The sequence below is a fragment of the Arachis stenosperma genome, chromosome 4 (assembly GCF_014773155.1).
Source record: "Arachis stenosperma cultivar V10309 chromosome 4, arast.V10309.gnm1.PFL2, whole genome shotgun sequence".
NCBI lineage: Eukaryota > Viridiplantae > Streptophyta > Magnoliopsida > Fabales > Fabaceae > Arachis > Arachis stenosperma.
The window spans coordinates 116,808,162-116,822,176 of record NC_080380.1 but is presented as its reverse complement, the minus strand read 5'-3'; the positions used below and the strand labels follow the sequence as shown (position 1 = coordinate 116,822,176).

Below are 14,015 nucleotides of genomic sequence, written 5' to 3'. Positions count from 1 at the left end.
TCTTCTCACATCCTTCTATTTATGGACTAACACTATCCCTTAATGCAAAATTTGAACTCCATCTTCTGTGATAAGTTCGAATTTTCTACCTCTGTCCTCCATTTTTCTTTTCCTCTGACACCTCAAGGAATCTCTATACTGTGACATAGAGGATTCCATATTTTCTTGTTCTCTTCTTCTTCATATGAGCAGGAACAAAGACAAAGGCATTCTTGTTGAAGCTGACCCTGAACCTGAAAGGACCTTGAAGCGAAAGCTAAGAGAAGCTAAGGCACAACTCTCTGTTGAGGACCTGACCGAATTCTTCAAAGAAGAAAAACCCATGGCAGCCGAAAATAACAACAATGCCAACAATGCAAGGAAGGTGCTGGGTGACTTTACTGCACTACTCCCGACTTCTATGGGAGAAGCATCTCTATCCCTGCCATTGGAGCAAACAACTTGAGCTTAAGCCTCAATTAGTTCTCTAATGCAACAGAATTGCAAGTTCCATGGACTTCCATTGGAAGATCCTCATCAGTTTTTAGCTGAGTTCTTGCAAATCTGTGACACAGTCAAGACTAATGGGGTTGACCCTGAGGTCTACAGACTGATGCTATTCCCTTTTGCTGTAAGAGACAGAGCTAGAATATGGTTGAACTCACAACCTAAAGAAAGCTTGGACTCTTGGGAAAAGCTAGTCAATGCCTTCTTGGCAAAGTTCTTTCCACCTCAAAAATTGAGTAAGCTTAGAGTGGAAGTCCAAACCTTCAGACAGAAGGATGGTGAATCCCTCTATGAAGCTTGGGAAAGATACAAACAATTAATCAAAAAGTGTCCCTCAGACATGCTTTCTGAATGGAGCATCATAGGTATTTTCTATGATGGTCTCTCTGAACTATCCAAGATGTCCTTGGATAGCTCTGCTTGGGGATCTCTTCATCTGAAGAAGACGCCTACAGAAGCTCAAGAGCTCATTGAAATGGTTGCAAATAACCAATTCATGTACACTTCTGAAAGGAATCCTGTGAACAATGTGACTAGTCAGAAGAAAGGAGTTCTTGAGATTGACACTCTGAATGCCATATTGGCTCAGAATAAAATATTGACTCAACAAGTCAATTTGATTTCTCAAAGTCTGTCTGGAATGCAAAATGCACCAAGCAGTACTAAGGATGCTTCATCTGAAGAAAAAGCTTATGATCCTGAGAACCCTTCAATGGAAGAGGTGAATTACCTAGGAGAACCCTATGGAAACACCTATAATTCTTCATGGAGAAATCACCCAAATTTCTCATGGAAGAATCAAGAGAGACCTCAACAAGGTTTCAACAATAATGGTGGAAGAAACAGGTTTAGCAATGGCAAGCCTTTTCCATCATCTTCTCAGCAACAGACAGAGAATTCTAAGCAGAACCCCTCTGACTTAGCAACCATGGTCTCTGATCTAATCAAAACCACTCAAAGTTTCATGACTGAAACAAGGTCTTCCATTAGGAATTTGGAAGCACAAGTGGGACAGCTGAGCAAGAAAATTTCTGAACTCCCTCCAAGTACTCTTCCAAGCAACACAGAAGAAAATCCAAAAGGAGAGTGCAAGGCCATCAACATGGCCGAATTTGGAGAGGAAGGAGAGGAAGTGAACGCCACTGAGGAAGACCTCAATGGGCGTGCACTAGCCTCCAATGAGTTCCCCAATGAGGAACCATGAGAATCTGAGGCTCAAAATGAGACCATAGAGATTCCACTGGACTTACTTCTGCCTTTCATGAGCTCTGATGAGTATTCTTCCTCTGAAGAGGATGAGTATGTCACTGAAGAGCAAGTTGCTAAATATCTTAGAGCAATCATGAAGCTTAATGACAAGCTATTTGGAAATGAGTCTTGGGAGAATGAACCTCCTTTGCTCACCAAAGAACTGGATGACTTGTCTAGGCAGAAATTACCTCAAAAGAAACAAGATCCTGGGAAGTTTTCAATACCTTGTACCATAGGCACCATGACCTTCAAGAAGGCTCTGTGTGACTTAGGGTCAAGTGTAAACCTCATGCCTCTCTCTGTAATGGAGAAGCTAGGGATCTTTGAGGTACAAGCTGCAAGAATCTCATTAGAGATGGCAGACAACTCAAGAAAACAAGCTCATGGACTTGTAGAGGATGTTTTGGTGAAGATTGAAGACCATTACATCCCTACTGATTTCAGAGTCCTAGAGACTGGGAAGTGCATGGATGAATACATCATCCTTGGCAGACCCTTCCTAGCCACAGCAAAGGCTGTGATTGATGTTGATAAAGGTGAACTGATCATTCAAGTGAATGAAAAATCCTTGGTGTTTAAGGCTCAAGGATATCCCTCTGTCACCATGGAGAAGAAGCATGAAGAGCTTCTCTCAAATCAGAGACAAACAGAGCCCCCACAGTCAAACTCTAAGTTTGGTGTTGGGAGGCCACAACCAAACTCTAAGTTTGGTGTTGAACCCCCACATTCAAACTCTAAGTTTGGTGTTGGGAGGTTCCCACATTGCTCTGAGTATCTGTGAGGCTCCATGAGAGCCCTCTGTCAAGCTACTGACATTAAAGAAGCGCTTGTTGGGAGGCAACCCAATGTTATATGTTATCTATTTCTCTTTGTTATTTTATGTTTTTTGTAGGTTGATGATCATAAGAAGACACAAATCAATTGAAAAAGCAAAAAACAGAATGAAAAACAGGAAGAAAAACAGCACACCCTGGAGGAAGAACCACTGGCGTTTAAACGGCAGTGAGGCTAGCAGTTGGGCGTTTAACGCCCAGTCTGGCACCATTCTGGGCGTTTAACGCCAGAAAGGGGCACCAGACTGGCGTTAAACGCCAGAAAAGGGCAAGAACCTGGCGTTAAACGCCAGAAATGGGCACCAGCCCGGCGTTTAACGCCAGAATTGGCTCAAAACGTGATTTTGCACGCCATTTGGTGCAGGGATGACTTTTCCTTGACACCACAGGATCTGTGGACCCACAGGATCCCCACCAACCCCACCACTCACATCCATCCTTCAAAACCCATCTACCTCACCATTCAAAATTCAAACCACTTTCCACCCAAACCCACCCATAAAGGCCGAACCACAAAGCCACCTCCATCTCCTCCATTTCTTCTTCTACTCTTTCTTTCTTCTTTGCTCGAGGACGAGCAAACCTTTTAAGTTTGGTGTGGTAAAAGCATTGCTTTTTGTTTTTCCATAACCATTTATGGCATCCAAGGCCGGAGAAACCTCTAGAAAGAGGAAAGGGAAGGCAAAAGCCTCCTCCTCCGAGTCATGAGAGATGGAGAGATTCATCTCAAGGGTGCATCAAGACCACTTCTATGAAGTTGTGGCAATGAAGAAGGGTCAACTTTGATTAAAGGTTGGACCAAGTCCTCATAAACATTTGTGAAGAGGGCGCTCAATAGAAGAGAAATTCAAGAGAGAAGCCGGTTCAATTGAGAAGGCATGACCTCAAACCCGTGGCTAGAGGATGGTTGGAGTTTATCCAACGCTCAGTCATTCCCACTAGCAACCGGTCCGAAGTTACTCTAGACCGGGCCATCATGATTCATAGCATCATGATTGGAGAAGAAGTGGAAGTTCATGAGGTTATAGCCCAAGAACTCTATAAGGTGGCGGACAAGTCCTCTACCTTAGCAAGGTTAGCCTTTCCTCATCTCATTTGTCACCTCTGTTATTCAGTTGGAGTTGACATAGAGGGAGACATCCCCATTGATGAGGATAAGCCCATCACCAAGAAAAGGATGGAGCACACAAGAGACCCCACTCATCATGACATCCCTGAGATACCCCAAGGGATGCACTTTCCTCCACAAAACTATTGGGAGCAACTGAACACCTCCCTAGGAGAACTGAGTTCCAACATGGGACAACTAAGGGTGGAGCACCAAGAACACTCCATCATCCTCCATGAAATTAGAGAAGATCAAAGGATCATGAGAGAGGAGCAACAAAGACAAGGAAGAGACATTAAGGAGCTCAAGCACTCCATAGGATCTTCAAGAGGAAGAAAGAGCCGCCCTCACTAAGGTGGACCCGTTCTTTAATCTCCTTGTTCTTTATTTTCTGTTTTTTGAATTTTAGTGCTTATGTTTATCTATGTTTGTGTCTTATGATCATTAGTGTCTTAGTGTCTATGCCTTAAAGTTATGAATGTCCTATGAATCCATCACCTTTCTTAAATGAAAACTGTTTTTATTACAAAAGAACAAGAAGTACAGGATTTCAAATTCATCTTTAAAACTAGCTTAATTAGTTTGATGTGGTGACAATACTTTTTGTTTTCTGAATGTATGATTGAACAGTGCATATGTCTTTTGAATTTGTTGTTCATGAATGTTAAAATTGTTGGCTCTTGAAAGAATGATGAAAAAGGAGACATGTTACTGAGGATCTGAAAAATCATAAAAATGATTCTTGAAGCAAGAAAAAGCAGTGAATACAAAAAAAAAAAGAGAAAAAGAAGGAGAAAAACGAAAAAAAAAGGGAGAAAGAAAAAAAAAAGAAAGAAAAAGAAAGAAATAAAGTTGTGATCCAAGGCAAAAAGAGTGTGCTTAAGAACCCTGGACACCTCTAATTGGAGACTCTAGCAAAGCTGAGTCACAATCTGAAAAGGTTCACCCAATTATGTGTCTGTGGCATGTATGTATCCGGTGGTAATACTGGAAGACAGAGTGCTTTGGGCCACGGCCAAGACTCAATAAGTAGCTGTGTTCAAGAATCATCATACTTAACTAGGAGAATCAATAACACTATCTGGATTCTGAGTTCCTAAAGAAGCCAATCATTCTGAATTTCAAAGGATAAAGTGAGATGCCAAAACTGTTCGGAGGCAAAAAGCTACTAGTCCCGCTCATCTAATTTGGAGCTAAGTTTCATTGATAATTTGGAGTCTATAGTATATTCTCTTCTTTTTATCTTATTTGATTTTCAGTTGCTTGAGGACAAGCAACAATTTAAGTTTGGTGTTGTGATGAGCGGATAATTTATACACTTTTTGGCATTGTTTTTAGTATGTTTTTGGTATGATCTAGTTATTTTTTAGTATATTTTTATTAGTTTTTAGCTAAAAATCACTTTTCTGGACTTTACTATGAGTTTGTGTGTTTTTTCTGTGATTTCAGGTATTTTCTGGCTGAAATTGAGGGACCTGAGCAAAAATCTGATTCAGAGACTGAAAAGGACTGCAGATGCTGTTGGATTCTGACCTCCCTGCACTCGAAGTGGATTTTCTGGAGCTACAGAAGCCCAATTGGCGCGCTCTCAACGGCGTTGAAAAGTAGACATCCTGGGCTTTCCAGCAATATATAATAGTCCATACTTTGCCCAAGATTTGATGGCCCAAACCGGCGTTCAAAGTCACCTTCAGTAATCCCAGCGTTAAACGCCGGAACTGGCACCAAAATGGGAGTTAAACGCCCAAACTGGCATAAAAGCTGGCGTTTAACTCCAAGAAGAGTCTCTACACGAAAATGCTTCATTGCTCAGCCCAAGCACACACCAAGTGGGCCCGGAAGTGGATTTTTATGTCATTTACTCATCTCTGTACACCCTAGACTACTAGTTTTCTATATATAGGACCTTTTACTATTGTATTTTCATCTTGGTTCTTCTGGTTCCCTCTCTAGGGCCGAAACCAATGATCACTCTTGTTCTTATGTATTTTCAATGGTGGAGTTTCTACACACCATAGATTAAGGTGTGGAGCTCTGCTGTACCTCGAGTATTAATGCAATTACTATTGTTCTTCTATTCAATTCCGCTTGTTCTTTGCCCAAGATATCACTTGTTCTTCAACTTGATGAATGTGATGATCCGTGACACTCATCATCATTCTCACTCATGAACAAGGTGACTGACAACCACTCTTGTTCTACAAGCAATCAAAGCTCTAGTGAATATCTCTTGGATTCCTGATAACATGATGCATGGTTGATCGCCTGACAACCGAGTGCTCGCCTGACAAACGAGCCAGCCATTCCGTGAGATCAGAGTCTTCGTGGTATAGGCGAGAACTGATGGCGGCATTCAAGAGAATCCGGAAGGTCTAACCTTGTCTGTGGTATTCTGAGTATGATTCAATGATTGAATGACTGTGACGTGCTTCAAACTCCTGAAGGCGGGGCGTTAGTGACAGACGCAAAAGAATCACTGGATTCTATTCCAGCCTGATTGAGAACCGACAGATGGATAGCCGTGCCGTGACAGGGTGCGTTGAACATTTCCAATGAGAGGATGGGAGGTAGCCACTGACAACGGTGAAACCCTTGCATAAGCTTGCCATGGAAAGGAGTAAGAAGGATTGGATGAAGACTGTAGGAAAGCAGAGAGACGAAAGGGAAAGCATCTTCATTCGCTTGTCTGAAGCTCTCACCAATGATATACATAAGTATCTCTATCTTTATCTTTATGCTTTATTCGTTTATCATCATACCCATTTGAGTCTGCCTGACTGAGATTTACAAGGTGACCATAGCTTGCTTCATACCAACAATCTCCGTGGGATCGACCCTTGCTCCCGCAAGGTATTACTTGGACGACCCAGTGCACTTGCTGGTTAGTTGTGTGAAGTTGTAGTGATCACAATTTCGCGCACCACCTTCCATGAGAGATTTGAATGATTTCTCCATGAAGAATTATAGGTGTTTCCATAGGGTTCTCCCATGTAATTCACCTCTTCCATTGAAGGGTTCTCAGGATCCTAAGCTTCTTCTTCAGATGAAGCATCCTTAGTACTGCCTGGTGCAGCTTGCATTCCAGACAGACTTTGAGAAATCATATTGACTTGCTGAGTCAATATTTTGTTCTGAGCCAATATGGCATTCAGAGCATCAATCTCAAGAACTCCTTTCTTCTGATTTGTCCCATTGTTCGCAGGATTCCTTTCAGAAGTGTACATGAATTGGTTATTTGCAACCATTTCAATTAGTTCTTGAGCTTCTGCAGGCGTCTTCTTCAAATGAAGAGATCCTCCAGCAGAGCTATCGAATGACATCTTGGATAGTTCAAAGAGACCATCATAGAAAATACCTATGATGCTCCATTCAGAAAGCATGTCAGAGGGACACTTTCTGATTAATTGTTTGTATCTTTCCCAAGCTTCATAGAGGGATTCACCTTCCTTCTGTCTGAAGGTTTGGACTTCCACTCTAAGCTTACTCAATTTTTGAGGTGGAAAGAACTTTGCCAAGAAGGCATTGACTAGCTTTTCCCAAGAGTTCAGGCTGTCTTTAGGTTGTAAGTCCAACCATATCCTAGCTCTGTCTCTTACAGCAAAAGGGAATAGCATAAGTCTGTAGACCTCAGGGTCAACCCCATTAGTCTTGACAGTGTCACAGATTTGCAAGAACTCAGCTAAAAACTGATGTGGATCTTCCAGTGGAAGTCCATGGTACTTGCAATTCTGTTGCATTAGAGAAACTAATTGAGGCTTAAGCTCAAAGTTGTTTGCTCCAATGGCAGGGATAGAGATGCTTCTCCCATAGAAGTCGGGAGTAGGTGCAGTAAAGTCACCCAGCACCTTCCTTGCATTGTTGGCATTGTTATTGTTTTCGGCTGCCATAGGTTCTTCTTCTTTGAAGATTTCTGTTAGGTCCTCTACAGAGAGTTGTGCCTTAGCTTCTCTTAGCTTTCGCTTCAAGGTCCCTTCAGGTTCAGGATCAGCCTCAACAAGAATGCCTTTGTCTTTGCTCCTGCTCATATGAAAGAGAAGAGAACAAGAAAATATGGAATCCTCTATGTCACAGTATAGAGATTCCTTGAGGTGTCAGAGGAACAGAAAAAATAGAAGGACGAGGGAGAAGAATTCGAACTTAGTCAGATAGCGTTCGAATTGTGCATTAAGGAGGAGTGGTACTCCATAAATAGAAGGATGTGAAAACAGGGGAAGAGATTTTCGAAAATAATTTAAAAAGATTTTAAAAAAACATTTTGAAAAACATTAATTGATTTTCGAAAACCAAAAGTGGAAAAGAAATCAAGTGATTTTTGAAAAAGATTTTGAAATAAGAAATTAAAAAGATATGATTGAAAAGTTATGGTTTGAAAAACAATTTAAAAAAAGATTTGATTTTAAAAAAAATAATGACTTGGCTAACAAGAAAAGATATGATTCAAACATTAAACCTTTCTCAACAGAAAAGGCATCATACTTAAATTGTTGAATCAAATCATTAATTGTTAGCAAGTATCTTTGAAAAAGGAAAGAAATTGATTTTGAAAAAGATTTGATTGAAAAGATATGATTTGAAAAAGATTTGATTTTGAAAAATTTTGAAAACCTGAAAAAAAAATTGGTTTGAAAACAGAATCTTCCCTCTTGTGCCATCCTGGCGTTAAACGCCCAGAATGGTATCCATTCTGGCGTTTAACGCCCAAAGCACTACCCTTTTGGGCGTTAAACGCCCAGCCAGGCACCCTGGCTGGCGTTTAAACGCCAGTTTTCCTTCTTCTCTGGGCGTTTTGAACGCCCAGCTTTTTCTGTTTAATTCCTCTGCTGCATGTACTGAATCTTCAGTCATCTGTATTATTGACTTGAAAATAGAACCAAGATCAAATAAACAATGCATGCAAGACACCAAACTTAAAATGAGACACTGGACTCAAATAAGAAACATAAAAATATTTTTTTGGTTTTTATGATTTTGTAATTTTTTTGGATTTTTTTTGAAAATTAAGTGGAAAAGAAAATAAAGATATCAAAATTCATAATGAGAATTCCAGGAATCATGCAATGTTAGTCTAAAGCTTTAGTCTAAAGGAATTAGACAAGGATAGCCAAGCTTCAGCAGGACATTGCATTCAAGAGATAAATTGATGAGAATCAATCAGCTTTGGTGATGATAAGAACATCACCTTGAAACACTAGAATTCATTCTTAAGAACTCTGAAAAAAATACCTAATCTAAGCAACAAGATGAACCGTCAGTTGTCCAAACTCAACAATCCCCGGCTCACAACTCAAATAATCCCGGTAATGAATCCAAAAACTTGGTGTTCAATACCATGGCATAAACACAACTTCGCACAACTAACCAGCAAGTGCACTGGGTCGTCCAAGTAATAAACCTTACGCGAGTAAGGGTCGATCCTACGGAGATTGTTGGTATGAAGCAAGCTATGGTCACCTTGTAAATCTCAGTCAGGCAGACTCAAATGGTTATGGATGATATATGAATAAAACATAAAGATAAAGATAGAGATACTTATGCAATTCATTGGTGAGAACTTCAGATAAGCAAATGGAGATGCTTTGTCCCTTCCGTCTCTCTGCTTTCCTACTGTCTTCATCCAATCCTTCTTACTCCTTTTCATGGCAAGCTGTATGCAAGGGTTTCACCATTGTCAGTGGCTACCTCCCATCCTCTCAGTGGAAATGTTCAACGCACCCTGTCACGGCACGGCTATCCAGCAGTCGGTTCTCGATCATGTGGAATAGAATCCAGTGATTCTTTTGCGTCTGTCACTAACGCCCCACAATCGCGAGTTTGAAGCTCGTCACAGTCATTCAATCATTGAATCCTACTCAGAATACCACAGACAAGGTTTAGACCTTCCGGATTCTCTTGAATGCCGCCATCAATTCTAGCTTATACCACGAAGATTCCGGTTAAAGAACCTAAGAGATAAACATTAGAGCCTTGTTTGCTTGTAGAACAGAAGTGGTTGTCAGTCACTTGTTCATAAGTGAGAATGATGATGAGCGTCACATAATCATCACATTCATCAAGTTCTTGAGTGCAAATGAATATCTTGGAATAAGAACAAGCTGAATTGAATAGAAGAACAATAGTAATTGCATTAATACTCGAGGTACAGCAGAGCTCCTGATGAGCGGATAATTTATACGCTTTTTGGCATTATTTTTAGTATGTTTTTAGTATGATTTAGTTAGTTTTTAGTATATTTTTATTAGTTTTTAATTAAAATTCACTTTTCTGGACTTTACTTTGAGTTTGTGTGTTTTTCTGTGATTTCAGGTATTTTCTGGCTGAAATTGAGGGACCTGAGCAAAAATCTGATTCAGAGGTTGAAAAGGACTGCAGATGATGTTGGATTCTGACCTCCCTGCACTCGAAGTGGATTTTCTGGAGCTACAGAAGCCCAATTGGCGCGCTCTTAATGGCGTTGGAAAGTAGACATCCTGGGCTTTCCAGCAATGTTTAATAGTTCATACTTTGCCCGAGATTTGATGGCCCAAACCGGCGTTGCAAATCAGCTTCAAAATTCCCAGCATTTAACGCTAGAACTGGCATAAAAATTGGAGTTAAACGCCCAAACTGGCACAAAAGTTGGCGTTTAACTCCAGGAAGAGTCTCTACACGAAAATGCTTCATTGCTCAGCCCAAGCACACACCAAGTTGGCCCGGAAGTGGATTTTTCTGTCATTTACTCATTTCTGTAAACCCTAGGTTACTAGTTCACTATTAATAGGATCTTTTGACATTGTATCTGTACCTCATGACACTTTACACGTTTCTCATTGTATCTTCTACAGCATGAGTCTCTAAACCCCATGGTTGGGGGTGAGGAGCTCTGCTGTGTCTTGATGGATTAATGCAATTACTACTGTTTCTCATTCAATCATGCTTGCTTCCGTTCTAAGATATCACTTGTTCTTAACCCGGATGAATGTGATGATCCGTGACACTCATCATCATTCTCAACTATGAACGCGTGCCTGACAACCACCTCCGTTCTATCTTAGATTGAGTAGATATCTCTTGGATTCCTTAATCAGAATCTTCGTGGTATAAGCTAGAATTGATGGCGGCATTCAAGAGAATCCAGAAGGTCTAAACCTTGTCTGTGGTATTCTGAGTAGGATTCAATGATTGAATGACTGTCACGAGCTTCAAACTCGCGATTGTGGGGCGTTAGTGACAGACGCAAAAGAATCACTGGATTCTATTCCGACATGATCGAGAACCGACAGCTGAATAGCCGTGCCGTGACAGGGTGCGTTGAACATTTTCACTGAGAGGATGGGAGGTAGCCATTGACAACGGTGAAACCCTACATACAGCTTGCCATGGAAGGAGCCTAGCGTGCTTGAAGAAGAAGACAGTAGGAAAGCAGAGGTTCAGAAGATAGAGCATCTCCAAACCTCAACCTGTTCCCCATTACTGCAAAACAAGTACTTATTTCATGTTCTTTTGCTTTTCACAATCAATCCTGATAATTTTTGATATCCTGACTAAGAGTTACAAGATAACCATAGCTTGCTTCAAGCCGACAATCTCCGTGGGATCGACCCTTACTCACATAAGGTATTACTTAGACGACCCAGTGCACTTGCTGGTTAGTTGTGCGGGATTGCAAAAGTGTGATTGCAATTTCGTGCACCAAGTTTTTGGCGCCGTTGCCGGGGATTGTTCGAGTTTGGACAACTGACGGTTTATCTTGTTGCTTAGATTAGGACTGTTTTATTTTTGTTGGTTTAGAGTCTTTTATTTGAGTTTAGTTTTATATTTTAAGTTTGGTGTCTTCTTTGTGTTTCCCTTTAAGTTTTCGAAAATTTGTGTTTGATTTTCTAAAAATTTTAAGTTTGGTGTCTTTTGTGCTTTTATTCACTTAAAAATTTTTCAAAAATTTGTTCTTGGTGTTCATCTTGATCTTCAAAGTGTTCTTGGTGTTCATCTTGACATTCAAAGTTTTCTTGTTTGTTCTCTTTGTTTTGATCTAAAATTTCTAAGTTTAGTGTCGTTCTGTTATTTTTCTCTTTCCTCATTAAAATTTAAAAATAAAAAAATATCCTTTCCTTGTTTTACTCATAATTTTCAAAATTTTGCATTAAATTAGTCAAAGATTTTCAAAATCATATCTTTTCAATCATTTTTATTTGCAATCATATCTTCTCAATCATATCTTTTTCAAAATAATTCTCAATCATATCTTTTTAATTGCTAATTCCAAAATCTTTTTAATTAACTAATTGATTCAGTTTTCAATTTGCTTTGATCTTATTTTCTGTTAATTTTCGAAATTTTATTTTATTCTCTATTTATTTTATTTTATATTTTTTCGGTCACTTAAAAAAAATAAAAAAATAAAAAAATAAATAATCTACTTGCAATCCATATCATTTCCCTTTCTCCATCATGGACCTAAGTGGAATTGAGCAGTCCAGAAGGACTCTGGGGTCATATGCTAACCCCATTACAGCTGCATATGGGAGTAGCATCTGTATACCTCCCATTAAAGCAAGCAGCTTTGAGCTAAATCCTCAACTCATTATCATAGTGCAGCAAAATTGTCAGTATTTCGGTCTTCTACAGGAAGAACCTACTGAGTTTCTGGCACAATTCTTACAAATTGCTGACACAGTACGTGATAAAGAGGTGGATCAGGATGTCTACAGACTATTACTGTTTCTATTTGCTGTAAGAGATCAAGCTAAGAAGTGGTTGAATAATCAACCTACAGCAAGCATAAAGACATGGAAACAATTATCAGACAAATTCCTAAATCACTTTTACCCTCCAAAAAGGATGACACAGCTAAGGCTGGACATCCAAGGCTTTAAACAAGAGGATAATGAATCCCTTTATAATGCCTGGGAGAGGTATAGAGGTATGCTAAGAAAATGCCCCTCTGAAATGTTTTCAGAGTGGGTACAGTTAGACATCTTCTACTATGGGCTTACAGAAAAAGCTCAGATGTCTCTAGACCACTCAGTTGGTGGATCTATACATATGAGAAAAACGATTGAAGAAGCTCAAGAGCTTATAGATACTGTTGCTAGAAATCAACATTTGTACTCTAGCAATGAGTTCTCTACAAAAGAAGAAGTTATGGCAGTAGCCACTGATCCTAGTCCTCAAGAACAGATGATTGAGCTTAATCAGCAATTACACCTGATGACAAAATAGTTAGCAGAATTTAAAGAGATGCTCCAAGAAACTAAAATTGCTAACAAGAACATAGAATCACAGTTGAATCAGGCAAAACAGCAGCTATCTAAACAGATAACAGAAGAATGCCAAGCGGTTCAACTGAGGAGTGGGAAGACATTGAATAACACTGCTCAAAGTAGCAAAAAGCCAATAAAGGAACAATTGACAGAGGATAGCCAAATCACTATCCAAAATCCCTCTGAGGACAGTAAGAGCCCAGAGAGGAATACTCTTGGCGTTCAAACGCCAGAAAAAAGGGGAAAGCTGGCGTTAAACGCCCATTCCCTACCCAGTTCTGGCGTTCAAACGCCAGAAAAGGGGAAAAAGTTGGCGTTAAATGCCCATTTTCCACCCAATCCTGGCGTTCAAACGCCAATAGGGAATCAGACACCTGAGAGTGCTGATAGTAACCCCTCTAAAAAGGCTTCTCCAACCACTTCTGTAAGGAATAAACCTGCAGCAACTAAGGTTGAAGAATATAAAGTCAAGATGCCTTATCCTCAGAAACTCCGCCAAGCGGAGCAGGATAAGCAATTTGCCCGCTTTGCAGACTACCTAAGGACTCTTGAAATAAAGATTCCGTTTGCAGAGGCACTTGAGCAAATTCCTTCTTATGCTAAGTTCATGAAAGAGATCTTGAGTCATAAGAAGGATTGGAGAGAAACTGAAAAAGTATTTTTCACTGAAGAATGCAGTGCAGTCATTCTGAAAAGCTTACCAGAAAAGCTTCAAGATCCAGGAAGCTTTATGATACCATGCACATTAGAAGGTGCTTGCACCAAGACAGCCCTGTGTGACCTTGGAGCAAGCATCAATCTAATACCTGCATCCACTATCAGAAAGCTTTGGTTGACTGAAGAAGTCAAACCAACCCGGATATGCCTCCAACTTGCTGATGGCTCCATTAAATATCCATCAGGCATAATTAAGGACATGATTGTCAAGGTTGGGCCATTTGCCTTTCCAACTGACTTTGTAGTGCTGGAAATGGAGGAGCACAAGAGTGCAACTCTCATTCTAGGAAGACCTTTCCTAGCAACTGGACGAACTCTCATTGATGTACAAAAGGGGGAAATAACCTTGAGAGTCAATGAGGATGAGTTCAAGTTGAATGTTGT

General features: G+C 40.2%; 2 non-coding genes across 2 annotated transcripts; one reads left to right on the top strand and one right to left on the bottom strand.

The window, feature by feature from the left end:
• Positions 1 to 724: 724 nt before the first annotated feature.
• On the bottom strand, positions 725 to 832 carry LOC130978866 (small nucleolar RNA R71). The gene has a single exon (XR_009086475.1). It is a non-coding gene; the product is annotated as a small nucleolar RNA R71 (small nucleolar RNA).
• Positions 833 to 7,052: 6,220 nt separating this feature from the next.
• LOC130978452 (small nucleolar RNA R71) lies at positions 7,053 to 7,160 on the top strand. The gene has a single exon (XR_009086095.1). It is a non-coding gene; the product is annotated as a small nucleolar RNA R71 (small nucleolar RNA).
• Positions 7,161 to 14,015: the final 6,855 nt, after the last annotated feature.